Genomic DNA, 9,431 nt, shown 5'->3' with positions numbered 1-9,431 from the left:
AAAATGAGACATCTCATGGGGAATACTGTAGCAGCCTGTTGGCTGAGTCATGGTTGCTGTAGACTGCAGCAGTCTTCACTCATGAACCAATAATAAACCAAAGATGAACCTGGTTATTTCAGGCTCAGCAGTAATCCCTTTCTTAGACTGTGTAACTCCCGGGATAATTGTGTGTGTGTGTGTGTGTGTGTGTGTGTGTGTGTGTGTGTGTGTGTGTGTGTGTGTGTGTGTGTGTGTGTGTGTGTGTGTGTGTGTATGTGTGTGTGTGTGTCCTCTCAACAGACATTATCCTGAGGTGTAATCAGTATGCACCCACAGGTGTCACCACCACCCAACCCACACCAACCTTGGAGCTTTAGGCTCAGTTATGAGCTTTAAGAGCATACCTGTGGCCTGACTACATACCTACAGTATATTTCAACTTTAAAGTATGTTGCAAGTCAAAATATGCCCAGTCCTTATAATTAAGATTAATTTTGGTATATTATATGGTATAATGAAGGAAACATAGTATCCAATTTTAAACAGAAGGTATATGAACAATATCAACATGAAATCAATCAGTCAAAACAAATTGTATTCAGAATAGTCCCCTAACAAATGTTGTGAAAGCATAAAATATAACTTACCAAAAGACAGTCCAACATGTCAAAAAGTAAAACATGGATAGAGGGACGATTCATACAGTTTTGGTTTTTTTTTTGCAACTGATAGTTTTAATTTGAGATTTGAGAATTTGAGATACGTTATTGACAGATAGATAGATAGATAGATAGATAGATAGATAGATAGATAGATAGATAGATAGATAGATAGATAGATAGATAGATAGATAGATAGATAGATAGATAGATAGATAGATAGATAGATAGATAGATAGATAGATAGATAGATAGATAGATAGATAGATAGATAGATAGATAGATAGATAGATAGATAGATAGATAGATACCCCACTCCTACTGGAGAATAGAAGTTAATTCACATGCGTGAACATATTGCTCTTCCTCCATAGTGATCTATATATGACTTATCCATTGTCTCCACGGGAGGAGGTGGTGGTGGGAGCAGCTGTGGTCTGGCTGGTCTGTGGCTCAGGAGGTGGAGGTGACGTGGAGGCAGGCAGTGTCAGTGGCCGGAGACAAAGGAACAGAGACCAAAGGGGGGCAGGAATCCGGGGAGGCAGCGGCCATGGGCGAAGCCATAGAAATGTTGGGATTGGGTAAAGATAAAATCTCTACAGTAAGAGAAAAACAACCATTTGTTTCTATTATTCAGAGCATCTTTACACATTAAACGATTTTTAGAAAAAAAAATGTTTACCTCCTCACTGTCAGAATAACTTCTATGTAAGTGATGACCAGAAATCTGCAGGAGAAAAAGGAAAGGTCAGCTGGTTTCTCTGTTGGCAGAAATACACCTTCCTTCTACTTTTGGATGAATGTAATGCATTGTTTTTAAACTTGGTCACAGAGATATATGTTGTTATAAATGCACTGGAAATCCAACAAAACAGTAGGTTTGTTTTGATTCTTACTTACCATGACGGAGCAGCTAACCAAGAGGGCAGTCATCAGAAGGAAAGAGTTCATCATGCACTAGGAACTGTAACACAAACCCTCGGCTAGTTAGTTCTGCTCCTTGTTTTTTACGTCCTCAGCGTAACCGTTGCACTTCCTGAAAATAGCATACCTGCGTAAGAACAAGAAAATCAGTTCATGCAAGATACCTTGATGTTGGTCCTGTGGGAAAACAGCCGCAGCATGAATACATTGTTGTTAGTCATGCTGCCTAGTTTTCATAGTGTGTGACTTTATTTCATTTCAGATGTGGTTAGTTACTTGGCAACGTCTGAGTGCCAAACCAAAATAGGCGTGAACACAATTTCATTGTTCAGCTTAATGGTGTTTTTCTTTAACTTAAATGATGACGTCCTATTCATAACACACACACACACACACACACACACACACACACACACACACACACACACACACACACACACACACACACACACACACACACACACGTTAAGAGACTTGAGAAAAAGATTAATATAAAAACCTTTTTTCCCATAATTACATTTCAGTGCCCAGGTGGCGGAGGTGTATTTTTGACCTGTTCAAACAGGCTTCTTGCAAAACAACAGTAGCCACCCTTTAGATGCCATTTCCACCGACAACCCTTTCACAATAGCGTCTTCATGTCGTAATCACTTTGTTTACTGTGATAGTCCATATTGATTTTCCCTTCAAGCCAGTGCAAAATATTCCATCTCATAATACTCGACATTAATTTAATCTTTCACAATCTGGGGATTTAAATGGGTTTCATTTCATGCACTAACAGACATCTCCAAACACAAATCTAAGGCAAGGGCATGGCTTGAATAATAGAATAGGATTAGTTGTCTAGGGACTACTTATCCAAATAGATAACTCAAGACAATGTTTAAAGAGTCAATTCTGAGTTATCACAAAGTAATTCACTATCATTAAATGTTTGGAAGTGTACTCTGCATGGATGGTGTGGCAGACAGTGTAAATCTACAATTCTGGGAGGTATGAAAATTTAGAATGGGCAAAAGTATCTTTTATGATGTGTTTTTTTTCCATTTGCATTTTCCACTTGAATCAAATCAACATGAAGATACATTTTTTATGCACATACACATGAATATATATGAAACTACATAACCATAAATGCATTATACCTAATCCATTTACGTAGATTAGTACACAGATTGCACATATATCTTACCATACATATTACTCATAATACACACATACATATAGAAAAAAGAAAAAGGAAAATTAGCAGACAACAAAAAAAGGGCGGTGGGGAGTTCTCTGCCGCCTCAGTCTAGCTCTAGTTTTCCTTACTGAGTGGGATTTGTAAGCTCTTGTAATAGTCGAAAAAGGGGGTCCAAATCTTCATAAACTTTTGTATAGAGCCTTGAAGGGTGTATCTGATTTTCTCAAGTTTCAAAAACTGCATATGTCTTTAATCCATCTGGAAAAATTAGGTGGTGCTTGTTGCTTCCATGAGAGAACAATGAGACGTCTAGCAAGCAAGGAGGTAAATGTTATGATTACATGTGCTTTGCCTTTAAGAGTATGAGTTTCTGGAGCAAAACCAAATAGGGCACATATGGGGTTAGGAGGAGTGTCTTTTTGAAACATCTTGCTATAGGCGTTAAAAATACTGGTCCAAAATGTGTTCAGGTTAGGGCATGACCCGAACATATGTGTGTGATCTGCTGGTTGACTTTTACAGCAAGGACAGCAAGGGTCTGCGTTAGGAACAATGTTGGCCAGTCTAGCATCAAATGTGCTCTCAAAACAACCTTTAGTTGTATTAAGCTGTGCCTTGCACATGGTGAGGAGGTATGTATTAGGCCAGGTGCTGCCTCCCAGTCATCATCCGTCATTTCCCCTCCGAGGTCCTCTTCCCAAAGTCTCCTAACAATTTGTAATGAATGAGGGGAGATATTACTTATTCTGTCATAAAGAATTGATATTACGCCTTTGCAGTGTGGGGATAAAGAAAAAAATGTGATTGATTGTATTGTTTGTTGGCAAATTTGGAAAAGAAGTAATGTTTTTCTGGGCAAAGTGTCGCTAATTCATTTGAGACTTTCCCTCATACTATTTCCAGAGGTAGTAATACTCAAGACAATTTGCAATTTCATTTATTAGATGCTTTTATCTAAAGCGTCGTCCATCTGAGATGTAGTTGGCTTGTATAGCATTAGGAGTCCAAGCCACAGACTCTCAATGGCGAGTCATCCCATCCGGGTTTTTAACCCCTGATCACCAGCAAAAAAGTTGGTGTTCTTACCTACTGAACTATCATTCAAGAATTTACAGTGGTGCATTTTTTAATTTTAATTCAACCTTTTCATCATAACATATGGAGATAAAAAAATATGCATCTCATGGGTGTCCGGTGAAAAGAAGCTGCTGGCGACTCCACATGTATCAGAGGAGACATGTGGTAATCTGCAGCCCTCCCCGGATCAGCAGAGGGGGTGGAGCAACAACTGGGATGGCTCGGAAGATTGGGGATTGGGGAGAAAGGGGAGGAACCCCCCCCCCTAAAAAAAAGATGCATCTCAAACATTTTGTGTTGTATTTGTTGGTAGTAAACCAGTCCCTAATGTTTACAGCCCAGCACTACAACCTGCCTGATAAGAACCATAGGTAAAATATAAACCCTACACAATACATAAAGTAAACGCAATAATAACATAAAAGGAACAAATCAGTGACATACAAGAAGGCAGCTATACCAGTGGTCCCACAGCTGGGATTGATAGCATGTGGCACTGAATCTTATATTAGTTAAACTCTTGATGATTACATTATCAGAGTCATTGAGCCAGCAAAAATAATTTATACATGAGATTACTTAGAAGAGCCTGAAATGTATTGACTCCTGCAGCCACAAACATCTCACTTGCACTACACCATCTAGATCTTTTTAGTAGTATTCTCATAGCATCAATATAAGCTGCTCGAAGCCTCTGTAAGCTTGCTTTTTTATATAATTTGACCACAGGTGTGCAGTATAAAGTGGTGTACAATGTGTTCTGAACAGAGACATCTTCACACTAACTGAACACATACCAAACTTGCGTGACAGAGTGTTTGCTTGTGCATACATCACACGGCATTGCCTATAAATACCATCATCGTCTGTCATTTGTTCAGTAATATCACTCCCCCAAATCATTGGAGACTCAGTATCCCTCCCACTCTTCCAATCCCATCTCAAGGCACACCTCTTCTCCATCCCCCCCCCCCGCCTCTCATCCACCCCTAATCTGAGGCAAACTAAGGACCGAGCACTCGCCCTGCTGCCCCCTCCTCTTGGAGCTCCCTCCCCAAGCACATCAGACACCACTGCGATCTGCCCACATTCAAGTCATTAATCAGGACTCACCTCTTCAGATTTGCTTTCATCTGTGATTTATTATGTTTGTTTTTCTTCCCCTTTTTGTATGTGTCTAAGTTGGAGAGTACTGCTGGTATTGCGTGTGGCTGCCGCTTCTCCCTCTCATAGACCCCCTTCCCATCCACCCCTGTATGTCCGTGTTATGTTTATCTGTTGTCTTGTTTCACCCCATTTATTGTAAAGTGACTTTGTTAGAAAAGCACTGTATAAGTTTAATTTATTATTTTTATTATTATTATTACTAATAATATAATGTCCAAGATGTTTTACCTTATTACATACCCCAAGATTATCAGACAATTTAGAATCAGGAAATTTTAGATTATTGGCCTCTTTGGTTCTGCAGATCATGACAACACTCTTACTAGCATTGTATTTGATATCATGCTCTACACCATACACAGAACATACTATACTAAGGAGCTGCTGGAGACCAGCGCTACAGGGACTAAGGATGACAAGGTCATCTGCATACATAATATGGTTCACCAAGGTATTACCAGGCATGCACCCAATGTTACAAGCTTTCAACTGCTGTTCAAACTTCTGCACCTGATCGTGTCTCAGTATCATGTTGATCCTTTAAAATCAAATGAAAAATGTGCACCAAATATTTCTGCCGAAAAACTGAACATAAATGATTATCTAGTAGAACATCAAATATACGTAGTTATCATGTTGACAAAACAGAAAAAAAATAAAGTCTCTACACAGCCAATGAATCTATGTGCACGCAGAGTTAAAGTCTGTTTGATGTAATGGTTGTAAGCCATGACTGATTTTCTGGTTAATTAAATGGAAAACATTTCTTTCCTATTTTCAGAAGCTCTATTCTAGACTTCATACTTTAAAATCCACTGTGGAGATCCCTGTGAAACAGGGAATAAGCTGGAAGAAGAGTGTGTTGTATAAAGAGCTATGAGCTATTTTACAGCTAGTAAACCCCCCCCCCCCTCTCTCTCTCAGATAGATAGATATAGATATACTGCATAGATCTAGATCCAGATCTAGATCTGGATCTAGATACAGATATAGATATAGATATAGATATAGATATAGATAGAAGAAGAAGAAAGGAAGCAACTTTATTTTATCATTGTACAGGTTACTATGAAATTTGTCTTCTGCATTTAACCCAGCCTATTGTATAGGAGCGGTGGGCAGCTGCAGCACCCGGGGACCAACTCCAGTTCTTCTTTCCATTTCCTTGCTCAGGGGCACAGACAGGATTATTAACTCTAACATGCATGTCTTTTTGATGGTGGGAAGAAACTGGAGCACCTGAAGGCAACCCATGCAGACACGGGGAGAACATGCAAACTCCACACAGAAAGGAGCTGGGATGGCCTGGGGTTCGAACCAAGGATCTTCTTGCTGTGAGGCAACATCGCTAACCACTAGGCCGTAGATATAGATATAGATAAGGATAATGATATAGATATCGATATAGATATATCCATTGTCTACACCCACTTAATCCAGTTTAGGGTCACCGGGGGATAATGCAAAGGTCTCTGGTTAATTGTGGGACAAACACACATAATTCCCACACCATTCATAAGTTAGATCCTCCAATTCATCATGTCTCCAAATCACACCATCCTATCATGCATGTTGTGAAACCAAAGAACCCAGAGCAAACCCACTCCAACACTGAGAAGATGCAAACGCGACAGACGGGCTTGGATATACAGAAAGTCAGCATTAACTGTTGTTAAATGTAAAATATTGTTGACTTCAACTGAACAGAACTCAAACTTTTGTTCATATTGAACAAATTTGTACTTAAGAATGATTTCACTATATATGTTTGTATAATACTCAGTGTTATTGAACTAAGGAGGACCTTATGTTTTATTCATTTGCTCGGGTTAGACTAACAGTGAAGAAAAAAATCCAGGTTGAAGAAATTTTAATTGGACTAACTACCTTGTTACCTAAGTTTTTTTTCCATCATTTAACACCATACATTATTCAGACCTCTTTGATTGATACTGTAGAAAGAAATCTCTTTTAAACTCTTCTCACTTCATAAAACCAGCCTCATGGCAAAAACTGTCTTGGCCCGTTGTATCTTTTCTTTGAAGCCTCAGGACTGAATAGTTAGCCACAACGTATGAAAGATTGTGTTTCTTACACCCTAAAATCTTACTGAGATAATACAGCAAGTCAGACGAACTACAAAGAAACTTCACTAAAAGCACTTTTTTTCAAACTCAGAGGAGGGAGTTAGTTGTTTAGTAAGATCACGTGCTAAATTCCCAACATTTACTCTTCTTGTAATAATTTATTCCACGTGTTGTGAATATGTAACGCGTGATGCATGAGTGTGTGTGTGTGTGTGTGTGTGTGTGTGTGTGTGTGTGTGTGTGTGTGTGTGTGTGTGTGTGTGTGTGTGTGTGTGTGTGTGTGCAGGTAAAAAGCAAAATGTCTTATAATGAAGGCTAAAAATTGCTAACTTGATGGATTTCTTACCTCAACAAATAATAATAATAATATTTTTTTTACAAAATCCAGATTTTGATAAATACAACTGTTGTGGAGGGTTTTGCTGTGTAACAGTACTGACAGGGCAGGCCCGATCATTGCCTTCGCCTCTGAGCTAATTAAAATCAACAATACACCTGTGATTATATTGCCATCTTTTTGTGAAGCCATAAACCTCAGAGAATAAGATAAATGGCCAAGTTCTCTCTCTGCTCAAGATATTAGCGAAAGCTCAGCCGACAGTGAGACTATTCCATCATCCTTTAAGTTGTTCCCTCAACACAGATGGCTAGTTAGCATCAACAGACATTCGGAGTCCTCATGCATCAATCAAGTTGCTGATAGTGCGACAGTATATTCTGCAAAATGACCGTGTGTGTGTGTGTGTGTGTGTGTGTGTGTGTGTGTGTGTGTGTGTGTGTGTGTGTGTGTGTGCGTGTGCGTGTGTGTGCGTGTGCGCGCACCTGTCTGTCTGTCTGTTGGTTTTATGTATTTTTGCTCCAGATTGCTGACCAAAGGTTCTTGTTAATGGCAGTGGTACATTTTCAGAGTGTCTGAATTGCATGGCAGACTGACAAACATCCCTTAACAGTTGTACATTTACTTTGATAAAGACAACGGTGTTCTTTTGGGTGACTGGGTGTCTACAGCGAACAGATTTAATGCAGACAAATCAGTAAGTGCCCTATATGTAAACATCTCTCTCACTCTGCTTGCACTTTCTTTTCCTTGCTCATATCATCTGTGAGGGACATACAATAAACAATGCAAGGTTATGACAAAAACCTTATTGGTTCAGCATTTTAACATAATCCTCAATGCAACAGTATGGTCATTTTCATGTGGGTTATTTCCATAACTAACAAGTTGTTTCAGTTTGTCTGGAAAGATCAAACTCTACGGATAGACAGTGATGTAAATATACCATAAGAGAGGAAGTGCATCCTGATACAACATCTAAAATGTTTTCACATTTTTGCTAAAACTACAGCAGTGGTGACAACACAACTACAGTATATTCTGTCACCAGTTTAATCAAAGCTGTCGTGTATGAAACACTAATATTGTTCTAAACTGTTTAAGTAGATAACTGGAAAGTGCACACGGCAGACTTATGACAGTAATGTAGTATATTTATTATTATGCTGTAACAACCTAGCTATCCCGAGTAGAGTGGAGTACCAAGAGAACGCCCTGGTGGCGATTCTGCCTTATATACTCTTCAGAAACAACCAATAGCTGACCTCCACCTCATTCAGCACCAATCACATTTGAATGTGCCCATTCAAAACCAACCAACCCACACTGGTTAATATTCTGTGTTGGGAACACCACAGCTCCTCCCCTGTAAATTCAAACTTCTTTTTTTTTTCTAGGATTCTAACATATCCTTTTTGCTCTAAAGCTCATAACCATGTACAGTATTTCTTCAACAGTAACCATACATTACATTACAGATTTCTTTTCTCTTTTTTTTCAATAACCAATCTGCATGTCAGTCACAAGTGCAGTCTATCAGGAGGACGTTTGTCTCTCACAGGATGAGTGTTCCTTTCCACAACTGGCTGTGGTGGTTCTACAGGTCGTTCTTCCACAACCTGTGGTTCAGGATGTTCTGACACATCAGTGTCTGCATTGAAATCATCAATCTCCCAAGAAGCTCCATCACAAGAGTCAATTTGAGTCTGATCTGGATTTCCCTTGACACCCAACATCTGGTTCACATGTCTTTTCACACAATTTCCATTTACTTCAACACTGTATGTGACAGGACCCAACACTTCACTTATAACTCCATTCAACCATTTCTCCCCTCCCCTGTAATTTTTTACCAACACGTGTTGACCAACCTTAAAAGACCTAACACGGGGAAGATTTGGTTCAGACTCGGTCTGCATTCTCTGAGAGAACTTTGGTTTGATAAGACACAACCTGGTTCACACCTGTCCTCTCAGAAATAGCTCAGCTGGGGTCTTTCCTGTCTTAGT

This window comes from Lampris incognitus, chromosome 5 (assembly GCF_029633865.1).
Source record: "Lampris incognitus isolate fLamInc1 chromosome 5, fLamInc1.hap2, whole genome shotgun sequence".
Lineage (NCBI taxonomy): Eukaryota > Metazoa > Chordata > Actinopteri > Lampriformes > Lampridae > Lampris > Lampris incognitus.
Note: the sequence above shows the minus strand (reverse complement) of the source record.